Source organism: Diadema setosum, chromosome 4 (assembly GCF_964275005.1).
Source record: "Diadema setosum chromosome 4, eeDiaSeto1, whole genome shotgun sequence".
Taxonomy (NCBI): Eukaryota; Metazoa; Echinodermata; class Echinoidea; order Diadematoida; family Diadematidae; genus Diadema; species Diadema setosum.
The window spans coordinates 22453071-22479634 of NC_092688.1; the positions used below are offsets into that span (position 1 = coordinate 22453071).

The window sequence follows — 26564 nt, forward strand, 5'->3', positions numbered from 1 at the left end:
CGTAGGCGCAGCGATTTGGTCCCACGTCGTCCATTGTTCGATGCGTGAACGTGCATTTTGGGAGTTGGCGCATGCCTGTGGCCGCTGCATTATGTCGTGCTATTTTGCTGGTTTATAGGCTAGTTTGCATGCAGAATGCATGTTGTACTGCATGGTTCATTGGTCAATAAGTTTTTATTATTAAAAATGGACCAGAAAGGACTATGTTCCTATGTGTAGCCAGCTAGAGTGCTAACAATCGCTACATTAGTCAGACAGCAGTCTGTCATTGTTATATAGGTCTAGACATAATTTAAATCGGATCATCAGTAATAAAATAGTCGCCCTACATATCAAACCTATGGTTTTAATTCGTGCATTTACACGTTGGCTTTGCAATATCTTGTCTTATATTGAGTGTAGCCTGTATATAAACTAGTAATAGTATTTATTTTGATAATAATATATCTACTAGACCCTAACAACGCTGATAGATCTACGTGTAGGTTGCTACGGGCCATTTGCAACACATGTCTAATAATATACTTGCCATACATGGTGCATATCATGTGCCAAAAATGAAATAAAAAAAAAGTACCTGGTACATCATTTCTATATCAAATAGACATGATACGTTACGTGATAATCTGTGTCTAAAGTGACAGTGCATGCGGCGGTTGTTTACTTTGTATCTTTGTTGATGAATTTGACAAAATGCACAATAATAATGTGACGTGACCTGAAAAAGTACTGGTATTAGCTACTGCTATAGTGATGTATTGACTTTCCATCCAGTGCATGCTCATCAAAGATACTTTTTTTATCAGTGTTGCACAGAGAGATGTAATTTCCTGGTTCTTTGTTGAAAGTACAGATTTTCGCGCTGCAAAACCATGCAGTTAATGCAATGAAAGTTGGTCAAGTTTTTTTTTTTCTTTTTATTCAGCGACCAAAGTAATGAAAGGTGATGGTGTTCACTATATTATATAGGGGTAGGAAAATAGTGGGGTACCCAGTGTTGAACAAAAGTTGCTTCTAGCAAGCTACTACCACACAAACAATCACAATCAATGGGTTCAAATGATATTTGTAGCATAGTCAACTGTTCATAAGTTGTTGAGATACTACTACCACACACAAACAATCACGGAATCAATTGGTTAAAATGACATATTCATGATATTTGTAGCATAGCCAACTGTAAAAAGTTGTTGAGATACTACTACCACACAAACAATCACAGAATCAATGGGTTCAAATGACATTCATGATATTTGTAGCATAGTCAACTGTTCATACGTTGTTGAGATACTTCTGCCACACAATCATAGAATCAATGGGATCAAATGACATGACATCTGTAGCATACTCAACTGTTCATAGTTGTTGAGATGTATGTACAATATAATGTGCAGCAACAAACAAATAATTTGAACTAGGTATACTCCTTTGCCAGATGAAATTATATTGCACTGTATCTATTGATAAACAAGGAAAAGTAGAAATTACGCGGTGCGTAATATATGTCCCCGCCGGAAGTAGCATTTAGTAGCAAAATGTACAATATAGGTAAAAAGATCAAGGTCAAAGGTCAAAGAAGTCAAAGGTCAAAATTCTATGTAGAAGTTTTGAAGCCCTCACCTAGTGCCATCACATAAAGCAAACGGAATCGAAATCGGGTTAGAAATGGCGAAGGAGTAGCATTTTGTAGCCAATGTACAATATAGGTAAAAAATCAAGGTCAAAGGTCAAAGAAGTCAAAGGACAAAATTCTGTGTAGAAGTTTTGAAGCCCTCACCTAGTGCCATCACATAAAGCAAACGGAATCGAAATCGGGTTAGAAATGGCGAAGGAGTAGCATTTAATAGCAAAATGTACAATACAGGTCAAAAATCAAGGTCAGAGGTCAAAGAAGTCAAAGGTCAAAATTCTGTGTAGAAGTTTTGAAGCCCTCACCAAGTGCCATCACTTAAAGCAAACGGAATTGAAATCGGGTTACAAATGGCGAAGGAGTAGCATTTTGTAGCAAAATGTACAATTTAGGTAAAAAATCAAGGTCAAAGGTCAAAGAAGTCAAAGGTCAAAATTCTGTGTAGAAGTTTTGAAGCCCTCACCTAGTGCCATCATATAAAGCAAACGGAATCGAAATCGGGTTAGAAATGGCGAAGGAGTAGCATTTTGTAGCCAATGTACAATATAGGCAAAAAATCAAGGTCAAAGGTCAAAGAAGTCAAAGGTCAAAATTCTGTGTAGAAGTTTTGAAGCCCTCACCTAGTGCCATCATATAAAGCAAACGGAATCAAAATCAGGTTAGAAATGGCGAAGGAGTAGCATTTTGAAGCAAAATGTACAATATAGGTCAAAGGTCAAGGTCAAAGGTCACAACTGAAATTCTTTATAGAAGTTTCAAAGCTCCCATGTAGTGCTATCATATAAAGCAAACAGAATCAAAATCGGGTTAGAAATGGCGAAGGAGTAGCATTTTGAACATTTTGATCACACACGGACGCACGGACGGACGCACGGACGCACGGACGGACACACGGACGCACGGACGCACGGACGGACACACGGACACACGGACACACACACGTACGGAGCCCGTTTCATAGTCCCCTGCTCGAACTCGTTCGGCGGGGACAACAAATTAATCAAATGACAGCTACCAGTATTTTCTGCTTTCCTGTAAATTTTCTGCAGTCTCAATTTGATAGTGATGGTAGTGGTACCCACATATCACTTGTATTGTGATGACAATGATAACAGCATGGCAATAATGAAGTTATGATTTCAAAGTAGATTTCACTTGCATACAGAGTTGTGCAGTCTTGTATAGTGTCATGTGCAATCCAGTCTTTTTTAATTGAAGGAAGTTTGATTGATTGTAAGCTTGTGACGGCAGTAGCACAATATAGGAAGTAGTGTAACGAATATTGACACACTCCTTTGATCCATCCTCCCTCTGCCTGCCCGCGCCCGGCCCGGCCCGGCCGCGCCCAGCCCCGCTCCGCTACCCTGCGGGCCGGCATGATATCTGCACAACCCGTGTCGGGCGTGTGAAGCAGAGCCTGCGCGCGGTGACCATCTATTGGATTTGCCGTAAGCGTGAATCGATAGCCCTGAGCAGTAACACAAGGTCAAATGCAAGGGGCATAAATGATTAACAAAAAAACTGTAGGATGAACAGAAACCACAGATAATTGTCAGAAATGTCCTAAATGATGTCAAAAAGACGATCGCATTTCACAAAAAATTGCAACTTAAGATATGAAAAAGTCAAGAAAATGTGTTGAAATCTGATGCTAATTACGATCCTGTCTGTGTGTCCCATGGGACCGACTCATGCATGTTAGCGACACATGGTTAAAATATCGAGCATTGTAGACAGGGCAGAGCCAGGCAAAAACTGCCTTTTTTTCCAGTCAAGGTTTTCTCACTTGATTCTGGTACTTTAGACCATACTCAACAAAATAAGCTTCTGCGCCATCTTGAAATCTGTCCCGAATCCAAGATGGCCGCCAAAAATCCAATATGGCCGCCAGAGGACCTAAAAAGTGCCTTCTGTGGTTAAGATTTGTCTGGGGATGGGTTTTTTAAAACTCTATTTGATGATAAATGATAAGAGAAATAAGATTCAGTGGATTAAAATTAGAATCAGTTTCTTTTTTATTGCGAAAATCCAACATGGCCGCCAGACGCAGCTCCCGAAATTAATAAATGTCATAATAACCGGAGGGCCAAACCCTAAAAACTCGCTTACTTAACGAGTGACTTCCACTCTCTCTACAAACTAATACCCCTTTCCCGCTGAAGGAAATCTTCCCCGGGTGCCCCCGGGGGCACCCGGGGAACCCCGCAGTGTGAAAGGAATCTCGGTTGAAACCTAGGGGAAGCCTAGGTGAAACACCGATTAAATTTTGGGCATTTTTTACCCTAGAAGCGTCCTGGGTAAACACCAATTGTTCACCGGGGAACCACCGGTGGTTCACCGAGGAACGCCCAGCGTGAAAGGTTGTCTCGGTGAAACACCGGGGGAAATATGCAAATTATGTCAAAGCTTATGTTTTGTTTCTGGTCATGCACACGTTTTTCGCTAGCTATCGCGCTCTCCCAAATTAATCCACACGTAATTCGTGTATACCCATATAAATACACGCACGACTACAGGAGTATGTCGTTCGTGTGACTTTCACAGCCGTGACGGCATTGTTGTACAGTATTGCATCTTGGTGTTGTATCGTCTACGCATGCCGTATACAAATAAACTGAGCTGATTAGTTAGAGTGTACTCGAGTTGCCGTGTCTTCTTCTTGTTCTTTGATTCCTCTTCCAGTCTGTTACGCTGATGAGTCTCATCCGTCTTCGTACTCGACTATACTGCTGCGATTGCAACTCACATCACTCGGTTTCTGAACAGTCCGAGTTGATTCAGAAGCATCAGTGACACAATGATAGCAAATTCCATTCTATATTTTTTCTCTCTTTTTTTTTTGTATACAATAATGAGCTGCAAATATCGCGAATTTCAACACTGAGCAATGAAATGAAGGCCCTCCGAAAATGCGAATTACGATCAATAGAGGTGATATAGAGAAGTTACGAGTACGGAACCACTACGCACTGTAGTACAGTATCCACCAGACCATGTTCAAATTGGCGCGCGAATCGCGCCATTATTACACACTTCAGCTGGGATCGGCCGCGGTGCGAGCAGAAAACACATCTAGGGGAGAGTTGCATAACAACATTCACCGAGAGCATTGTCGTTGGTGTGAAACGACGGCAGTGAAAATTTCACCGAGAGGTTCCCCAGTGAATTCACCGGGGAATCCAACGGTGGTTCACCGAGAGGGGCAGCGGGAAAGGGGTATAAGTAGACCATGCTTATTTTCAAATTTCTATTGTAACAAACAACATACCACTGGTCTACCTAAAAAAAAAAAAATTGTTGCGAAAGCCTCCAAATCCAAAATGGCGTCCAAGATGGCCGCCATATTTACTGAATTTGCTATTTGAAAGATAGAATTTGATAGAAACATCACATTTCAGCAAATGTGATGTCATATGAAAGAGAATAAAATTTCCTACAAGTTGATACCATTTTTGTGGGAGATTATGATAACTGGATTGAGATTTTAAGGAAAAATACTCATTTTTTGATATTTTTCTGAAAAAAGAAAATCATGAAAATGCTTGATTCAGCATAAATCAGAAAAAGACTGAAGGATTATCTTGAAACGTTTTTAAGAATTTTGTTTAACATATAATCAATATTTGGAGAAAATTAGGGGTCAGTACCATATGCGGTTCAGGAGTTATAATGTCTCAAACGTGAAAACTCACTATGTAAAAATTTCCACTTTAGCTGTGACAAGACCTTGTTGGTCGTAAAGAGAGTCTGCACGCGCCAAGACTTCTACACGCACCACTGGCACTACTAAGTAACGCTTGTAGCCAACGGCGTAAATCCATACTGAGGAGTGGGGGGGATGATCGGCGATAGTCACCATCACCACGATTACAAGCCCATAACCGAACCGGCGCAGCCTTGAGGGGGACGGGGGGTGAGAGAAGCTTGGTAACCCCCCACACACACACACACACACACTTTACAGGGATCGGACGTCTCACTCTTTTGCATGAAATATAAAGTGGGAGGAGAGTGATATATTTCTGACAAACTGTTACAAGCGAGCTTGAAAATTGTGACATTTTACAGTCCCAAAACTGCAGTTTGTGACTGTATTTTGTCCGCTTTGGAAATTAAGGGGGGGCACCGGGTGAAACTGCTGGCAATTACTACTGACAGCAACATCAAGAGAATGGCATAACAATTAAATGCGAGCGAGCGAAGCGAGCGAGCTTGAAAATTTTGACATTTTACAGTAAAAAAAACCTGCCGTTTTGGGCTGTATTTTTTCGTTTTGGAAATTAAGGGGGGGCGCACAGGGCGCAACTGCTGGCAGTTCGTACTGGCAGCAACATCAGGAGAATGGCATAACGATTAAATGCGAGCGAGCGAAGCGAGTGAGCTTGAAAATTTTGACATTTTACAGTCCCAAAACTGCCGTTTGTAGCTTTATTTTTAGCTTTGGAAATTAAGGGGGAGCACCGGGCGAAAACTGGTGGCAATTACTGGCAGCAACATCATGAGAATGGCATAATGATTAAATGCGAGTGTGCGAAGCGAGCGAGCTTGAAAATGTTGACATCTTACAGTCCCCAAAACTGCCATTTGTAGTTATATTTTTCGCTTTGGAAATTAAAGGGGACGCACCGGGCACAACTGCTGTCAATCACTGGCAGCAACATCAGGAGAATGCCATAGTGATTAAATGCGAGCGAGCGGAGCAAGCGAGCCTTAAAATGTTGACATTTTGCAATCCCAGACAATGTCATTTGTAGCTGCATTTTTTCGCTTTGGAAATTAAGGGGAGGCACACCGGGCGAAAACTGCTGGCAATTACTGGCAGCAACATCAGGAGAATGGCATAATGATTGAGCGAGTGAGCGGAGCGAGCGAGCTTCAAAATTTTTCACTTATTACAGTCCCAAAACTGCCGTTTGTAGCTTTATTTTTAGCTTTGGAAATTAAGGGGGGGCACCGGGTGAAACTGCTGGCAATTACTGACAGCAACATCACGAGAATGGCATAACAATAAAATGCGAGCGAGCGAAGCGAGCGAGCTTGAACATTTTGGCATTTTACAGTAAAAAAAAAACTGCCGTTTTGGGCTGTATTTTTTCGCTTTGGAAATTCTAGGGGGCGCACAGGGCGCAATTGCTGGCAGTTCGTACTGGCTGCAACATCAGGAGAATGGCATAACGATTAAATGCGAGCGAGCGAAGCGAGTGAGCTTGAAAATTTTGACATTTTACAGTCCCCCAAACTGTCGTTTGTGGCTGTATTTTGTCGCTTTGGAAATTAAGGGGGAGCACCGGGCGAAAACTGCTGGCAATTACTGGCAGCAACATCAGGAGAATGGCATAATGATTAAATGCGAGCGAGCGAAGCGAGCGAGCTTCAAAATTTTGACTTATTACGGTCCCAAAACTGCCGTTTGTAGCTATATTTTTCGCTTTGGAAATTAAGGGGGGGGGGGAGCACCGGGCGAAAACTGCTGGCAATAACTGGCAGCAACATCAGGAGAATGGCATAATGATTAAATGCGAGCGAGCGAAGCGAGCGAGCTTCAAAATTTTGACTTATTACAGTCCCAAAACTGCCGTTTGTAGCTATATTTTTCACTTTGGAAATTAAGGGGGGGGGAGCACCGGGCGAAAACTGCTGGCAATAACTGGCAGCAACATCAGGAGAATGGCATAACGATTAAATGCGAGCGAGTGAAGCGAGCTTCAAAATTTTGACATTTTACAGTCCCAAAACTGCCGTTTGTAGCTTTATTTTTTAGCTTTGGAAATTAAGGGGGAGCACCGGGCGAAAACTGGTGGCAATTACTGGCAGCAACATCATGAGAATGGCATAATGATTAAATGCGAGTGTGCGAAGCGAGCGAGCTTGAAAATGTTGACATCTTACAGTCCCCAAAACTGCCATTTGTAGCTATATTTTTCGCTTTGGAAATTAAAGGGGACGCACCGGGCACAACTGCTGTCAATCACTGGCAGCAACATCAGGAGAATGCCATAGCGATTAAATGCGAGCGAGCGGAGCAAGCGAGCCTTAAAATTTTGACATTTTGCAATCCCAGAAAATGTCGTTTGTAGCTGTATTTTTTCGCTTTGGAAATTAAGGGGAGGCACACCGGGCGAAAACTGCTGGCAATTACTGGCAGCAACATCAGAGAATGGCATAATGATTAAATCCCGAAATTAAGGGGGAGTACCGGGCGAAAACTGCTGGCAATTTATGGCAGCAACATCATGAGAATGGCATAATGATTAAATGCGAGTGTGCGAAGCGAGCGAGCTTGAAAAATTTTGACATCTTACAGTCCCCCAAACTGCCATTTGTAGCTATATCTTTTGCTTTGGAGATTAGGGGGGAGGGGGCGCACCGGGCGCAACTGCTGTCAATCACTGGTAGCAACATCAGGGGAATGGCTTAGCGTTTAAATGCGAGCGAGCGGAGCGAGCGAGCTTTAAAATTTTGACATTTTACACCCCAAAAACTGCCGTTTTTAGCTATATTTTTGCGATTTGGTTTGTCCCACTTTTATGGGGGAACCATCCCCCCCCCCATCGACGCCTCTGCATATGAGGGAGCTTTTGTTAAGTGAAAGATATGCTGCACACTCTTTGACAAATTAGGGAAATATACGTCAATCTCAACAGTGTACTTATCGAAAGGGATCCAGTATAGCGGAGCTTTTGCATGTTTATGATTGCAATTCAACGATTTGGTGCATAGTTCTGGCGGTATTTGGACAATAATTCCATTAAGAAAGCTCGAAATTTGTCCTCATCTCGGAAATTGCTTGGGGGATAAATGATTTGCCTGCCTAAACACTTTCGTAGGGGCGGGGCAAATGCCCTTTGCCCCCCCCCGAGATATTTTCGACGCCCCTGATCTTCCCTGGGTATACCCATAGATGTATCTTGACTGAATTATCAGTCACTGTCGTTCCTCATGAATGATTCAGGAAATGGAGGGGGTTCAATTATGGCAATATAGTTTTGTTATTGTTTGTTTGTTTGTTTTCGTACATATTTTGCAGATGGTCCCAAGTTACTCTCGTCTTAGCATGTTTACATGTAGGCCTACACTATTTGACGTTGTCAACGTCTGAGCCATACCTTACAGTGTATAACATGTCCGAGCGAGCGAGCGAAGCGAGCGAGCGCTAGAGAAAATTATGCATTCGATTTCCTACAAGATAGAATACTGTTCAGCTCTGTTACCTGTCTGAAGGCCGGCGTACAAACGTCATGCAATATGCCAAAATTGATACAATCACATTTCTGCTTCCTCCATTTTTTTTTCTTCAAAATTCAGGGGGGGATGATTATACAGGCCATCCCCCCCCCCTCCTCCATTTCAGGGGGGGGATATATCCCCCCCATCCCCCCCCCCCCCCCCCCCCCGGGTTTACGCCCATGCTTGTAGCAGTGCCAGTGGTGCGTGTAGTAGTCTTGGTGTGCGCAGACTTTTTTGACAAACAAGAATTTGTGCCTGCAAACTAACTTTTCATAGCAAGTGGTAGCTTATAGGTGACGCCAATCGCTATCATTTCAAAGTAGATTGTCCTGGAGCAGATGAGATGAAGCAAAAAATGTCTTTCAAATAGAGGTAGAAGTTTGAAACAACCATGCTATAGAAAGTTTAAAACAAAATTTGGATCAATCCCTCAAACACTTCAAGATTGCAGGCCATCAAAGCTGACATAGTTTATTGCGCCAGATTAAATGCATTATTTTAATTTTGGTACAATTTTGTCTGTTGCGCTATCTATTTATAGTTTTTATATATTTTGAACATTGTAGTGCTATTTCAAACCATCACGGGTTTTTATGGAGATATCTTTAAAACCAGTGATATTCTACTCCGAAAAAGAAAAAAAAATCGAGTGGAAGTTTCATTTTTGAAGGAGTTATTAACGGAAATCAGTAAATTTAAAGTAAAATTGGAGTGAATTTTGAGTGAAAGTTTTCATTTTCACTCATTTTAGAGTGACCTTAGGGATCACTCGTCACTCTTTGTGTGATCCCTGAGATCACTCTAAAAGGAATGAAAATTAACATTTCCACTCTCGAGTGATCCTGATATCTAAAATGTGAAAGCATCTACCAATGGCATTAGTTCAATTCAATTTTGACACTATAACCCACATGAAATCAGCCTAAAACGATGGAAGAAAAATCTATTCACAGTGAATACACTTTCAGCATGCTCATTTGTAAATTCAATTCAATTCAATTCAATTCAATTCAATGTTTTATTTCATTTTTCGACAAGAACATATAAACATCACTTCTTCTTTTTTGGTAACAGAAAACCAGGTGCTCAAAACTATGTAGGATGAAAAGAATACAATGATTGTAGCACCTTACAATCATTACAGATTATCATAAAACTTGAGTGATTTGAAGTACGTAAACATTGTGGATAAGTCGAAAAATGGAGGGACCCACTAAAAAGACAAGGCTTGTATAATGTGGGCCCCTCAGAAATGTGAATATACAGCATGAATAATCATTTTGGACAGTGTTATTTGAACAATATACTGGAAAGTAATTTCGCACAACACATTTAAAAGCAACTTTGAGAAATTGCCGCCATGTCGGATTTTTCGGGGGGGGGGGGGGGGTGCTCGGATCAGAAGGGCTTTCAAGGACATGTACGGATCAGATATTATGACACATATGCCATCATCATTCACGTTTCTACAACAGCAGAGTAACATACAAGTACAAAAGCATATCTTTGATACAGAAGAATTTCTTTTTTAAATCAAAGATCGGGCCTTACCCAAACACTAAAATGAGCTCCACCCCCCCCCCTAAAAATAATAAGTAAATAAACCCTCAATATGGTTTACTATGGTAATTTTAGGACAATATATATGATAGATATCAATACAATAAATTCTAAAAATATATCAAATTATTAATCAAGATTTGGCTCTGACGCAACACACTAAAGGTATCGTTTACCATTGGAAGAGATATCACATTCGATTTATATTTGCAGGTTAGTTGTATCACAAAACATTCTACCATGTAAAAAAAAAACAATAAATGAAAAAAAAATATATATATATAATGAAGCCTAAAACATACGGATATATCACCATTTCTTTTCAAGAAACCATAACATTGATAACTGTTCACAGCTTAGTATAAAAAACTAGAAATGTCGCTACGGCGACTGGTATGCCTCCACCATAATGCATGGTTCTCCTAATAGGTCTATAGTACAATGTCTTGACAATGTGTGATGACAGTTTCACACAATTGGCAAAATATTAAAATGACAGGTTTGCCACAAAAGAGTGTGCTGAATGTTCACTTTCCTAGAACTAGGTTCAATTGGATGAATGATTAAAACGTCAGAGTGCAGGTATTTGGGGGAACTGATGATTTTTACTTGACTTTTGACCCTTTTATAAGTTTATGCATTGAGTAATTTTCAAGGTATTGAGAAAAAGTATAATTTCAGTATCAAATATAATAGCATTATCTAAACCTGGCCTTTGACCTTTGACCTCACAGTTCCAAAGAGAATCACTGTCAGGTAGAACATGCATAAATATGTAAGTTTCATGATGATACCTTCAGTTACTTTCGAGATATGGAGGAAAAAGTGCAATTAAGCACTTTCACTTGACCTTTGACCTTTTGACTTTTGACCTTTTGGCAAAAACTTCCCACAGAATATATATTTGGTAATACATGCATACATCAAGTTAAAAAAACAAACCTTCAGGCATTGCATAAATATAAGTAGTGATATTTTGAGGAGTTGACCTTGACCTTTGACCCCCCGGACCTTTGACCCATGACCCCCAACTTTCCTAGATAATCACTGCCCATCGGTACAAGCATATATATATACTAAGTTCCATGAAGATACCTTTAACCATTTGCGAGATATGGAGAAAAACATGAAATTTCAACCTTTTTTTCACAAAATAACCTGTGACCTTTGACCCCATAACCCCATGACCCTAAAATCCAAAAAAAAAAGTATTATCCCCCAGGATATACCCTCATACCAAGTATGATGTAAAACCACCACACGGTTCTTGAGATATCGACAAAAACAAAACGGGACGGACGTCCGGACGTACGAACGGACAGACGGACGGACGACCCGAAAACATAATGCATCCGGCCACTTCGTTGGCGGAGGCATAAAAACATATAAGAACAATCTACTTTGAAATAATAGCGATCAGCGTCACCTGAGCTACCACTTGGTATGAAAAGTTAGTTTGCAGGCACAAACTCTTTTTTGTCAAAAAAAGTCTGCGCGCATCAAGACTACTACACGCACCACTGGCACTGCTGCAAGCGTCAATGCCAGTGGTGCGTGTAGTAGTCTTGGCGCGTGCAGACTCTCTTTACAACCAACAAGGTCTTGTCACAGCTAAAGTGGAAATTTTTACATAGTGAGTTTTCAAGTTTGAGACATTATAATTCCTGAACCGCAAAATAGGTACTGACCCCTAATTTTCTCCAAATATTAATCATATGTTAAAAAAATTCTTAAAAAACGTTTCAAGATAATCCTTCAGTCTTTTTCTGATTTATGCTGAATCAAGCATTTTCATGATTTTCCTTTTTTCAGAAAAATATCAAAAAATTTGTATTTTTCCTTAAAATCTCAATCCAGTTATCATAATCTCCCACAAAAATGGTATCAACTTGTAGGAAATGTTATTCTCTTTCATATGACATCACATCTGTTGAAATCTGATGTTTCTATCAAATTCTATCTTTCAAATAGCAAATTCAGTAAATATGGCGGCCATCTTGGACGCCATTTTGGATTTGGAGGCTTCCGCAACAATTTTTTTTTTTTTTGAGGTAGACCAGTGGAATGTTGTTTGTTACAATAAAAATTTGAAAATAAGCATGGTCTACTTAGTTTGTAGAGAGAGTGGAAGTCACTTGTTAAGTAAGCAAGTTTTTAGGGTTTGGCCCTCTGGTTATTATGACATTTATTAATTTCGGGAGCTGCGTCTGGCGGCCATGTTGGATTTTCGCAATAAAAAAGAAACTGATTTTAATTTTAATTCACTGAATCTTATTCCTCTTACCATTTATCATCAAATAGAGTAAAAAAAAAAACCCATCCCCAGACAAATCTTAACCACAGAAGGCACTTTTTAGGTCATCTGGCGGCCATTTTGGATATTTGGCGGCCATCTTGGATTTGGGACAGATTTCAAGATGGCGCAGAAGCTTATTTTGTTAAGTATGGTCTAAAGTACCAGAATCAAGTGAGAAAACCTTGACTGGAAAAAAAGGCAGTTTTTGCCTGGCTCTGCTCTGTCTATTGTGAAGTGAATGTTCAGCTAGGAACGTTCTGATTTGTTGTGAGAGATCGTGTATGTGTTGCTCCTCTGGAATTTAGTTTTAATATGTTTGATAACCACTCTGAACTTTTTTAATGACGTCAGATATTGAGGAGTCATCTTCCGTTAGTGAGTAGTTTCGAACGGAGACCGAATCAAAGTATTTTTAATGTAAATGCTGAAGTGAGCCCTCTCTCGACGGATTGCACAATGGCCGCGCTCTACGTACGGCGATGAAGCGCCTATGACGACCCCACATATGTGGCGCAGATAATCAAATTGATTGAAAAGCGCCAATAAACACCACCACCAACCAACATACGTGCCCAACCCCCTCCTTTATAAAAAGCTAGATCCGCCCCTGGATGGTATGGAAAACGCGATAATTCACTGTTCATTAATGGTTTTAATCAAGGACAAAATTTCGAATGAATATTTTCACCGAATCGTAATGACAGCACAATGTAATGTCTATGGAAGTTTTTTAAAGGCTTCTAAAAAGCTTCGTACAAAACGGTGTTCAATACAACTCGGTTTGCGTACATTGTCAATGCAAAAACAGCGGTCGATCCTGATAACGAGCGTTACCGCGGGGAGCTGAAACGAGGCCACGCAAGTTCGTCGGCGATATTTTTGCACTGAAACTTCGAATCGAAAGGGAACAACGCCAACGGCATTTGATAGAGCTGGATTTTCTCAATCACGTAGGTCAAGTTTTTTTAGGTGAATTTCAGTGTTAAATATTCTTTATGCTTGAATCAAATAAACATTAGGCGGTCGATGAGTAGTAGGTCCAACCCTATAATAGCATGCATAATAGCATTGCGCGTATAGAACGAAGATGCACGCATGGACACGCGCAATGGTATTCGATTTCTTCACTGGGCTACGCTACCGAGTGAAATGAGGCGAAAACAAGTAAGTATTCGCTCTAAATTACCTGAAATCAACAAAATCGCATTACCTCTCTCGTTTATAATGGTAAGTGCATGATTGCCGTGTATAATTACCTTTGCTGACTCGTTGTTAGATGTAGGAATATCCTTCCGTAATGCGCAGAGCAGCACTTACAACCTCCCCTTCGTGCACACCTGCCCTTATAATTGTGGATCCCGCATCCCGCCGCCCGGCGACCGTGTAAATGGCGGCGCGCCGCCCGGCCTGCGGGAGGGTTCACGCCGGGAAATTTAGAAATGTTCAGTTTTGCTGGGAAATGTAAAAATATGTATGTGTACCGGTATGCGTCTGGCTTCACGGATCCCCTGGGAGGAGAGCGATAACGCCCTAATAACAATAAGGCCCTATCAATAATGATAATATATAAAAGACTCCTCCGGACAGACGGATCTTTCTGTCTACGTTTCAGCATCTTCTTGAAAATCTATGACGGATTTTCACCAAACTTGGCATAAAGATTAGGCACCTACATCTTTTATGGTGATATGATCTTGATTTGTTAGAATGACCCGCGGTCCCCCCCCCCCCCCACACACACACATACACACACTGCCGAAGGGGGGGGGGAGGTTGAATCAGAGTCCCTGAACTTTTGATTTTTTTTTAATCTTCTTCTGTCAAACCGAAAAAGATGGAACTAAGTTAGAAGAAATGTCATGTTTGATTATGGCGGATCGATTGATAGGTGTCCTTATGGGGGGGGGGGGGGGGGGGGTGAGGAGGAGGGGAATTTCCCGCATTTTCTGCATCTTCTTGAGAAATCTTTGACTGATTTCATCAAACGTGGGAGGCAGTGGCGTAACTACGGGGGGGGGGGGGGGTACGGGGGTACGGGGGCACGTGCCCCCCCCCCCCCCCCATCCGCTGGTTTAAAAAAAAAAGGCGAAAAAAATAAAGCTATAAACGGCAGTTTTGGGAATGCAAAATGTCAAAATTTTCAAGCTCACTTGCATTAGGCTTGTGCCACCAGTAATTTGTCGTTTCACACCGTCATTCCATAATCAATGTAAGAAAAATGTTAACATGTAAACAAACATTGCACGCCGACAAGAAAGATACGAGGTTTTGCACCTAGCTGGAACTTATATTTTTCGGAAGGATATTTATTGGGTAAAAATGATAACATATAATATCAGACACATGAACTCCGAGCATGTTTCTTCAGGCGCTGGCTCGGTTTCAATTCTCGCTCGCTCGCACACACAAGAGAAGTAAATAATGATTCTGGATATATGGAATGACTTTTAATAGAGGGTATTGTTATAAGGTATTCGCAGCCCCTTTAATTTCCAAAGCGAAACTACAAACGGCAGGTTTTCGACTGTAAAATGTCAAAATTTTAAAGCTCGATCGCCCCGCTCACTCGCATTTAAGACCCACTCCTCACTTCTCTCAGTAAACGTCCTTGCCAGTGCATTACAAAGCCAGGACGCACTGGTTTATTTGGAAAGTGGTCAGGTCCCCCTGACCCATTCCACCCACCGATTATGTGCCCTTTCCCTTCAAACACTTGACCAGCACATTCCTTTGTGCTGACGACCATGCACAACTACAGAATATCCATTGTGAGTTCATTCATAAACTCTCATGACAAGAATCCCAAATTTGGATTGCCTTGTAAGAAATATCATGCACATGTATTAGTAAACAATAATCTCCCCTTTCATTTTATGCAAAGTGTCAATAATAATGTATTCACAAGTTTTAGTACAATGTCCCAGTAAATCCATACTCTTGGTTCTAGTTCAGCCGAACTTACACAGGTTCTGCCAGGCCTCTTGCCACCCGGCAGAGGGTTTACAGTCCGTGATACTTTCACGCAGTTCCTATATTACTACAAATAAAATATACATTCTGGCTGAACTGTACTTTCCTTTGCGTCTCTTCGTCATCATTATCATTGTGTCATCCAGCTGAGACTGTCATCGCAAATTCTACTGAACTGCTATATGTTTATAGTAACACTCAAGTGTTACGAGTGGTGACTTTGCATTATTATCATATAGTCGTGATCTGATTCTTAACTCCAGTGACATTCGCCTATATACAAGTCCACGCTTACCACAACAATCAATCTAAAACATTCGAGTGTTACTTATATTGTTACGCATTTCTCCTGATGTTGCTGCCAGTAATTTGTCGTTTCACACCGTCATTCCATAATTAATGTATAAGGAAAACTGTTAACATGTAACAAACATTGCGCCAATAAGAAGATATTTATTGGGTAAAAATGATACTTATATGTATTCAAGACACATGAAAAGAGCATGTTTCTTCAGGCGCTCGCTCGCTTTCGCTTGCTCGCACACACAAATAAGAGAAGTAAATGATGATTCTGGATCATGGAAAGGTATTCACAATAAATTATCAGCAATACCAGCAATAATAGCCTGCAATAAGAGATTGGAGCTATATACACGTCCAGGTTATCAGAAAGATAACTTTCTCTTGAATTATAATATGTGTATTCTAGAGCGCTCGCTTTATGCTCGCTCGCGCATAATATTTAATTTTGCATAAAGATATAGTAAAGAACATGATCATAATAATTTACAATTAATGCAATATTGTAGCTACATTTTAATGATAATCATCATCATCATCATCATCAATCAATCAATCAATCAATCATTTATTTGATGAGCGCAGAATCTATGTTATATAATGATAACTGCAATCACACATTCCTCGAGTAAAAGAATATTGAGTCATTCCATTTTCCAGAATTATTCATTTACAAAATCATTAAAAAATCTACCAAAAGTATATGCATGAAATCACCCGCTGACCAACATAAATATGAAAAATCTCCCTACCCTGGGAGGGGGGACACCCCTCCCACGTCCCCCCCCCCCTCTATACGGAATTTCTGGATCCGCCCCTAATCGTACCTACAGTATGTAGCTCAATGTTGCTTAATGACTGCGCTGTGAAATGTATCACATTCCGTTATGTATTGTGTATAGTCCCCATTAAGTTTGCAGACTGACACACACACACATACACACACACAAACTTACACACCCTCAAAATTACTTTTCCACGAGGTCCCCCCCCCCCGCACCCCATGTCTAGACCCACTGTATACGGTTACGCCACTGGAGGGAGGTAGCTTCCTAAGAATCCCACTTTGTTCGAAGGGGCAACAAATCCAATTTGTTCCCCTTCCCAAAAGCGGGGGCTAAGAAGAGGGCACCCCCCATAACGCAGCCTTTAAATTTGATCAAAGTAGGCCTACCTTCATTTATACAGGACATAAAACGGGTGTGTTAGGGGTGAGACGAAGGCTCATTTTAAGGGATTGATTGAGATAGTACCTTTTAGCTTATTAGTAAGTATAACAAGAAAAAGTAGAAATACGCGGTGCGTAATATATGTCCCTGCCGGAAGTAGCATTTTGTAGCAAAATGTACAATATAGGTCAAAAATCAGGTCAAAGGTCAAAGAAGTCAAAGGTCAAAATTCTGTGTAGGATTTTGAAGCTTAACCTTGTAGCAGCACAATGAGTCACACTTTCATTTTCTAACATTACCGAGAATTGTTTTCGTTCACTCGCTGACCATATCCGCTAGTGGTCACTCTACGGCGTAATACAAGCACATTTTTACGACTGCTCTGGCCCTCTGTATCGCGAGCACTCATATTCATTCTTCTGTCCGAACATTCCTCGCGAACAACGTAACTTCACCTCCGGTCACTCCTACGGTCACCATGACAACGCGAGATGGACATCCTTTCCAACCAATCTCCTTCTTTCTTCGCTCCACGTCTCGAAGAAGTTTCGCACGCATGCTACAACTCTTCATTCACAAAATTCAACTTTTCACGCACACGACACTTCTTGACCAGCTTTCGACGTGAAAGCACGAAAACGCCAAGTTGTCAACTCGCCAAACTTCATCATCAAACATCGGACTCGCGAACTTCTCTCTCTCTCTCTCAATCTATCTCTATTTTCCATCTCTAACTTCGCCGTCTCGTGGAGCATTCTACATTGTGCTACTTCGCCTTATTTACTGGAATTATACTTTGTGTCGCGTTATGTTCTTGTGTATATACCAAACGGGAAAGTGCAATAACTGAACTCTCAATTGGAGGACCATTTCCTGCAACAGCATCGACGCCAGGCGCAGCTCGGCAACGCGGGAGATTATTGTGTGTATAAAAACGACGAATGGTGAGTAGCAGGATATTTTCTACGCCTACTATATCTTACTACGAAATCCCTTCCACTGGTGACCCCGACGTGATTTAATTCATCTCCCCGCCACTATGACCGACCCCTCGCGAGCGCTGTTGAGCCCGTTCAGCCCCCGATTGATGACGCGACTTCGAAACCATCCACTGACATCGCTGTCGATAATGCCGCCGTAGCAAACATAAAGCTGCCACCCTACTGGCCACAAGACCCGTTGGTGTGGTTCGCGCAGGTTGAGGCCCAATTCACAACTCGCCGCATTACCAAGGAAGACTCAAAATATGCCTATGTGGTTTCTTCTCTTTCCCCCGACATCGCCAGGAGGTGCGCGATCTCCTCATCACAAAGCTGCCGCACAGCCGTACACCACACTGAAGACAGCACTCGTCGCTCGGACATCCGAGTCGGAGCAGCGTAGACTACAGCAGCTCTTGACGGAGGAAGAACTGGGGATAGGAAGCCACCCAACTCCTCCGTCGGATGAAACAGCTGCTTGGCGATCGCGTGCTCGAAGACAGCATTCCACGGCAGCTATTTTGTCCAGCGCATGCCGACAACGTGCAACAAATACTGGCATCTTCTAGCGATTCGCTGACGGTCACACAGTTAGCGGAGCTCGCCGACCGCATCCTAAGCCGTCACAGCGCCGTGTTTTGTCAATGCCGTGGCTGCCCCACCCAAACAACGCCCACGTCCAATCAACGCCTCCAGGACCAAATACACCGTTTAACAATGCAGGTGGAAACTCTAACAATGCAGCTCGTAACCGTGAGCGGAGCCGTAGTCGAGGTCGGTCGGCCACACGCAGAAACCGACAGCATACCTCGCGTAGTAGCAGCCCTGCCTTGCCTGCTCAGACGCCTGCTTCCGACGACAATGGTGAGTGCTGGTACCATCAAACTATGGAGAGCACGCTCGCCGTTGTCAACCACCGTGTCGACGACAACCGTCTTCTGCTCATCACCGCCCGCTGCCACGAGCCAGGGAACGAGCAAGCCAGCGCCTAATGGCGACAACAACGCTGGCTCACACTCACAAGTCGCCTCTTCTACATTTCGGACAAGAACACCGGCACGCGGTTCCTCGTCGACACCGGCGCGAAGTCAGGTTCTTCCCCGTCCCCGGCTGAGAGGCGAGTGCAATCAAACACAGTCAAACTACAGGCCGCAAACCAGTCGCAAATCACGACATACGGTGAACGCTCCTTGACACTAAACCTGGGACTGCGACGCGTATGTCGGTGATTTTCGTACTCGCAGACGTGCCCACACCCATATTAGGAGCGACTACCTACGGCATTTCGTCTCCTCGTCGACGTCAAGCGAACACAAACTGATAGATGGAACGACTAATCTTTCGGTGAGCGGCGTCGTCACCGAACCGTCGGCAACGTCTCGGTGTGGTAGGAAGTAATGTCCGTCCGGAAAAAGACTCCGGGGACCTTATTTCCGGGTTCGAATTTAGGAAATAGTATCCTAGGACCAAATATCCGTTCGCAAGGACCTAATCGCCGCCGAGGGGATCGAATCGCCGGGTTTGTACGAAGAAGCCTATTCGGGGGACCAAATCGCCGCTGAGGGGGTCGAATGGGCGGATTTATACGCAAATATCGGGGGGACCAAATCGCCGCCGAGAAAGGACTTGATCGGTGGGTTTAGAAGAACAAGCCTACTATTATACTGTAGTATTCGCTAACGTCAAAGTGCAAGGGACTAAAATCAGCAGGTCAGAAGGATGAATTGCCGCTGAGGTGTTGTTATTTGATTTGTTTAGTGGATTCAAGAAATAATAATATAACTGTTCCATAATAGTCCTTCATGGTGGGGTTATTGACAAATGTGATTCCTAGCAGTAGGCTACTTTAGAGTTATGTTAGGAATTGGACTCTTTTGGCATAGGGTTAGGTACGCTTAATAACAACCCCCCCCCCCCCCTCCACAAACTAGTATGATTCTCAGTGCAAGACCAATTATTGGCATAAAAAAGGGAAATCATCACCTTTTCTCCCTACATGCAATCTATCAGCTGTTTCTCGACAGAAATGACAAATCCAATAACACTAATAACATCTGCACTAACAAGAAGGTAATACCAGGGGCCGCAGAAAAGAAGTTGATGCTATTCAATCCTTTGTCGAAATTATCTCACAATATAGGCCTGTTATCATATTGTCTTATATTCTATATACAATGTTATATTTACCTCATTCTCTGTTGCCTGAGAAATTGAAAGTACATACTATGTTTTTGTCGAAAGACGAAATGAACTTTGAATGACATACAAATTATGGGCAAAATATGCAAAGAAGGAGCTGCCATGTAGGGACCTACTTCTAAGGGCAGTATAAATATCATATTGTCCATGAATGTTTTCACTATTTTTATTATTTTTTTTTTTGCACTTCATCGTATAGGAACAGACTGATTATCAGGTGTAGAAGTCAACGAAGTAGGAAATTTGTAAAGTATTTGCAAATAGGTTTCCCTTCTCTGCATGCTCTGATCATATATACGGTATGATATCTTTTACCGCATAATCTGGACGAATCAGATCATGAACAAAGGATTATTCAATTCAATTTGATTCAATTCATTTATTTTCATTCTTACTTTTTCCAACAAACATAAAACAGAATAAATCAGGAATTACATCATGAACATAAACATTCGCCTCTGCAAGAGATAAAATGATACAGTTTAACATAAGAATGCTTACTGGCAAAAATGCAAAGTTATGTTTTAGTTAAGAAAACAAATTGAGAGGTCCACTAACAAGCTTGTATACTGTTAACCACTCAAAGAATCTTGTGAATTACTTATTTACAAATACTTATCACAAATATAATTTACGACAGGGACGGAACAAACAGGAGAAACACAAGACGTCTGACAGAATAGATGGAAAGAACGGAAGGGAAAAAAAAAGAAAAAAGAGAATGCCTGAACACGCTGAACAAGGGAAATGGAACAGGGAATTGGGGTGCTTCAGAGCTCACAGCTCACAGCTGTGGAAGTATCATTATAGCTAAATCATTGCGAAATAATGAATTTAGTGACTGACTGATTGATGGTGTATTGAACCCTGAGGTTGATGAGACCTAGCTAATAAAGAAAAAAGATATCAGAGAGGATTTAACAGAACGAATTTCAACTTGCACTTAACGCCAGTGTTGTTAATGATTTTCAATGTTACAAGTCCAGCTTGTTATATAGCGCCACCTCTCGGTGACTGTAGCGTTACTGTCTGCTACACACTGCTGGGTATCTGGTCTGAAGCTGGGTTCCATTAAATGCCTTCAAGGTGACTGTTTACTCGGCAACTCGATTTGTGTCTGCTTCTCATTTACCTGGTGGCAGCTCTGGAAACGTTACTACTCCTGAGGATTTGTTTTCACCTGCACAAGCAGACGTTAAGCTTGCTGAGCTCCAAATCGGCCAACGATCCAGAGTTGGTGTAAGTTCCTTGTTTTTCTCTTACATTACGGTCCCACCTATAGGCTTTAGTGATGGCCTCAGCTCCAGAGCACCCAAGCAATGGTGTCTCACCAAACGTGAAACAGTCAATTCATTCGAAAATTGGCGACAAAACTTAGTGTACACTCTCACCCTAGACTCAAATTTGCGCCGTTCCTAGATGATGATTGCTCATGGGCTCCAAAAATCTAAATCTTGCCCACTCCGTGGCTTTGTTGATGACCCAGAAAGCGTCCCGACTGGGTCTCGAAATCAGCACACCAGAAAGCCAGTATGCTTGAGCTTATGCTCGGACAGATTGCTAATTATTGTCCCATTATCTCACGCAATTCCATAGTCAAGACTTCCACCTCCCTCAACGATATTTGGGGGGAAGATCAGGCTTCATTATGGTTTCAAAGTACCGGCGCTCACTTTCTTGATTTCAGTGACATCAAACTAGAGCCGGATGAGCGTCCTGAGGACCTCTACCAAAGGGTGGTGGCCTTTATCGAAGACAACCTGCTCACATCCGCAGGTGGCATAACTCACCATGGTAAGCGTGTTAGCCGAAGATGAGGAGCTTACTCCCACGTTGGAAACCTTATCGTCCTCACTTGGCTCCAACTCATTCATTCAGATCTTCCTCGCCTGGTCAAGCAGCGCTACGGGACAGAATTGCGCTCTCGTACCTAGCTTCACTGAAACCCGAAATCTCTCAGGCATTAGATAGTCTTTTGGATGAAATCCACACCACAGAGAGTTCTCGTCTATGCGCACCCTGACCTCCCCTTCCCTGCGCCCTGTAGGCCTACGCCCCCAGCATGCTCCATGCCCCGCAGTCGCCGCAATCTGCAGACTCGCACCCCCCAGCGCAACAGTAAATACTGTCCTCTCTGTCGTGAAGCGCGCCGGCCAGACACTCATTATTTAAGTGAGTGTACGTACTTACCCGAAGCAGACAGGCGATTCATGCTAAGGCCGCCAGTTGCACATATTTTAGAGTCTGATGATGAGATTGATGATTTGTGCAAGTTGAACAGGTCACCTGTCTTCCACCTGTCTGAGCCTGTCCCTCTGAAGGATGATACGGCTACCAGCGACTCTTCATCGGCCCTCAGAGTCCAGGTCCGTCAGTCTCCATATTTTGATGCGTTTTGCGGGCACCAGGTCGTTCGCATCACTGTCGACAGTGGTGCTACTGGTAACATGATCAGAGCTTCTACTGTCCAGTCCCTCCAGGGTGTCATAAAACCCAGCTCGCAGTCTGCTCATCAAGCCGATGGGTCTTCCCCCCTTGATGTTGTTGGGGAGACCACTCTGTCCTTCACTCGTGACGGCAAGTCATTCGTGTTTGAGGGTTTGGTCATTGATAATCTTGATGTAGAAGTACTCGCAGGTACCCCATTCATGGAGCACAATGATGTGTCGGTTCGTCCTGCTAAACGCCAGGTGTGTGTGGGTGATGACATGATCATTTCATATGGTTCTCGCAGGCCTTCGGACAATGCGACACATGCAGTTCGCCGTGCTCATGTCCTTCGTGCCCCATCTCAGTCTACTGTGCTTTTGCCTGGTGAATTCGTCGAGCTGTCAGTTCCTGATGAGCTACTGTCTCATGACACACTTGCCCTTGAGCCCAGGATTGTCCCTCAGAAAGGTGTTCCCCCAACTGATCCATCTTGGCCTGAACCGTGCATGGTCTCCAGTGTAGCAGGCAAAGTGCGTATCCCTAATCTTACGCCTCAACCCCGCCTGATCCGTAAACATGAACATTTCTGCCAGGTCCGTCCGGTCTACGTTCCTTCAGAGCCTCAGTCTGATGACCTCCCCCGTGTACCCGATAGGCCCGTGCCCAGTGGTGTCTCACGTGATACTGAGCATCGTTTTTCTGACCCAATATTGCTCGATCCTGATTGCATTATCCCCATTGGTACGAAACATGACTTTCAGTCTCTCCATGCGGAGTTCGATGATGTTTTTGACCCTGCCTTCACTGGGTATAATGGTACTGTTGGCCCGTTTGAGGCCGTTGTCAACATGGGCCCGGTTCAGCCTCCCCAACGCAAGGGTCGCTTGCCACTTTACTCCCGTAACTCTTTGGTTGATCTCCAAGAGAAATTCGATGAACTAGAACAACAGGGTGTCTTTGCTCGCCCAGAAGATGTGGGCATCTCTGTTGAGTACCTGAATCCATCCTTCCTTGTGAAGAAGGCCAACGGCGGCTTCCGCCTTGTTACAGCTTTTGCCGATGTAGGCCGTTATGCCAAGCCTCAGCCCTCCCTTATGCCTGATGTGGATTCCACCCTCAGAAAAATTGGTCAATGGAAACATCTCATTGCCACAGATCTCACCAATGCTTTTTATCAAATTCCCCTGTCCAAGGCCTCGATGAAGTATTGTGGTGTTGCAACCCCCTATCGTGGAGTCCGTGTGTATACACGCTGTGCCATGGGCATGCCAGGCTCAGAAACTGCTCTTGAAGAGCTGATGTGTCGCGTGCTTGGGGATCTACTTGTGGAAGGTATTGTTGTGAAACTTGCAGACGACTTGTTCATTGGTGGTGATACCCCCGAGGAGCTTCTCCAGAATTGGTCACGTGTCCTGCATGCCCTCCGAAAGTCAGGCCTTCATCTTTCAGCCCGTAAGACTGTGATTTGCCCAAAGTCTACCACGGTCCTGGGCTGGATCTGGTCCCAAGGGACCCTACAAGCGAGCCCTCATCGCATTGCGGCGCTTGCCTCATGCCCCCCTCCTACTACTGTGAAAGGAATGCGTTCCTTCATTGGGGCATATAAGATGCTCGCCCGTGTTCTCCCACATTGCGCTATCTTCCTCACACCACTGGACGCCGCAATTGCTGGTGGTCAGTCGAGTGATCGCATTGATTGGTCCGATGACCTGCGTTCATTTTTCAAGACCGCTCAGGAAGCCTTAGCCTCCCCCCGTGCCATTACCCTTCCCCGACCATCCGACCAGCTTTGGATTGTTACTGATGGTGCTGTCAAAGATCATGGTATTGGTGCCACATTGTACATAACACGACAAGGAAAGCCACAGGTAGCTGGTTTCTTTAGCTCCAAACTTCGTGATCGGCAGGTTACTTGGCTCCCATGTGAGATAGAGGCCCTTTCTATTGCAGCATCCTGCAAGTATTTCAGCCCGTACATTGTGCAGTCCAAGCACCGGCCATGCATTCTCACAGATAGCAAGCCCTGTGTACAGGCTTTTGAAAAACTCTGTCGTGGTGAGTTCTCTGCCAGCCCACGTGTGTCAACCTTCCTGTCCACAGTTAGCCGGTTCCAATGTGCCGTGCTCCATCTGGCTGGATCCGCCAATGTTCCGTCAGATTTTGCTAGCAGGAATGCCCCAGAGTGCACTGATTCCTCTTGTCAGGTATGCCTCTTCATTCGTCAGACAGAGGATTCTGTTGTTCACAGAGTGTCCCCTACGGACGTGCTCACAGGGAAGCAGAAGTTACCCTTCACTTCCCGTCCAGCGTGGGTCAGCATACAATCTGAGTGCCCAGACTTGCGACGCACTCATGCTCACCTTCTCCAGGGCACCCGGCCTTCTAAGAAACTGACCAATATCAAAGACGTCAAACGCTATCTCCGTGTTGCTACCATAGCTAGAGATGGGCTGTTGGTTGTCCGCCGTGAACAGGCTCTCCTGTCACCTCGCGAGTGCATCATCATCCCCCGTAGCGTTCTTGATGGCCTGCTTACTTCACTCCATCTCCAACTTGATCATCCCACCCACCACCAACTCAAGACCGTTGTCAACCGGCATTTTTTTGCCTTGGACATGGACTCTGCCATCACACGTGTCACCGACACTTGCCATCAGTGTGCATCCCTGCGGAATGCTCCACACACGGTTGTCCCTCAGACCACTGGCGATCCCCCCGCAGCCGTGGGTACATCGTTCGCCGCTGATGTCATCAAGCGCTCGAAACAACTGATTTTACTTCTCCGCGAATGTGTCACTTCCTACACCGCCACTTGTTTCCTTCCAGATGAGCGCAGAGATACTCTTCGTGATACCTTGATCCGTCTCTGTGTGGAACTTCGCCCGCTCGATGGGCCCCCTGCTGTCATCCGCACCGACCCCGCCCCTGGTTTCGCCTCCTTACAAGATGATGCCCTGCTCGCCCAGTTTCACCTTTCCATTGAAGTAGGTCATGCCAAAAATCCCAATAAGAACCCGGTTGCTGAGAAGGCCATTCGTGAACTCGAAGATGAAATCCTGCGGCATGAGCCCTCCGGAGGACCACTGACATCCTTGTCCCTGTCCCTCGCCACTGCCCGACTCAATAGCCGTCTTCGCTCGCGTGGCCTTTCTGCACGTGAAATGTGGACTCAGCGCGACCAATTCACGCACAGCCAAATTCCACTGTCGGATGCAGACCTCATCTCTTCACAACATGAACAGCGCCTTTCGAACCATCCCCACAGCGAGCGTTCCAAGGCTCCCTCCCGCATCCTCCCCAATGATGACCCTCTCGCAGTTGGGGACCTTGTTTATCTCCGGTCAGATCGCAGCAAGTCCTCCGCACGCCCTCGATACCTTGTAACATCAATAGATGGCAAGTGGTGTAACATTCGCAAATTCATTGGCTCTCAGCTCAGAAAATCGTCATATCGTGTAAAGACATCGCAATGCATGAGGGTCCCTGTTCCCCTTGTGGCTCCTCCCCAGCACCAGATGTCCGACGAAGATGAGACAGACTTGCTTTCCCCAGATGACGAGCGAGATTTGCTCCCCCCGGACACCTGCAGAGACATTCCACAGGAACTCTCATTGCCTCCTGGGCCAGATGTCCCGTGTGTCCCCCTGCAGGAGCCCCCTCCTGAAGCCCCCCTTCCCCCTCTGCCCCAGGAACCTGCCCCCACTGTTCCGACTATTAACGGTCCAGGTTGTCCCCCCACCCATGTGACCCCCACTGGGCGCCCTCAGCGCTCCCGACGCCTCCCACCTAGGTTTGATGATTAT

At 43.9% G+C, this 26564-nt stretch overlaps 1 protein-coding gene across 1 annotated transcript in view; it reads right to left on the minus strand.

Moving 5' to 3' along the window:
• LOC140227712 (bile acid-CoA:amino acid N-acyltransferase-like) overlaps positions 1-14043 on the minus strand; it is a 31839-nt gene extending 17796 nt beyond the window's left edge. The window contains exon 1 of the mRNA XM_072308122.1: positions 13970-14043. The gene's annotated coding sequence lies outside the window, so the exon portion shown is untranslated. The remainder of the gene's footprint in view (positions 1-13969) is intronic.
• Positions 14044-26564: the final 12521 nt, after the last annotated feature.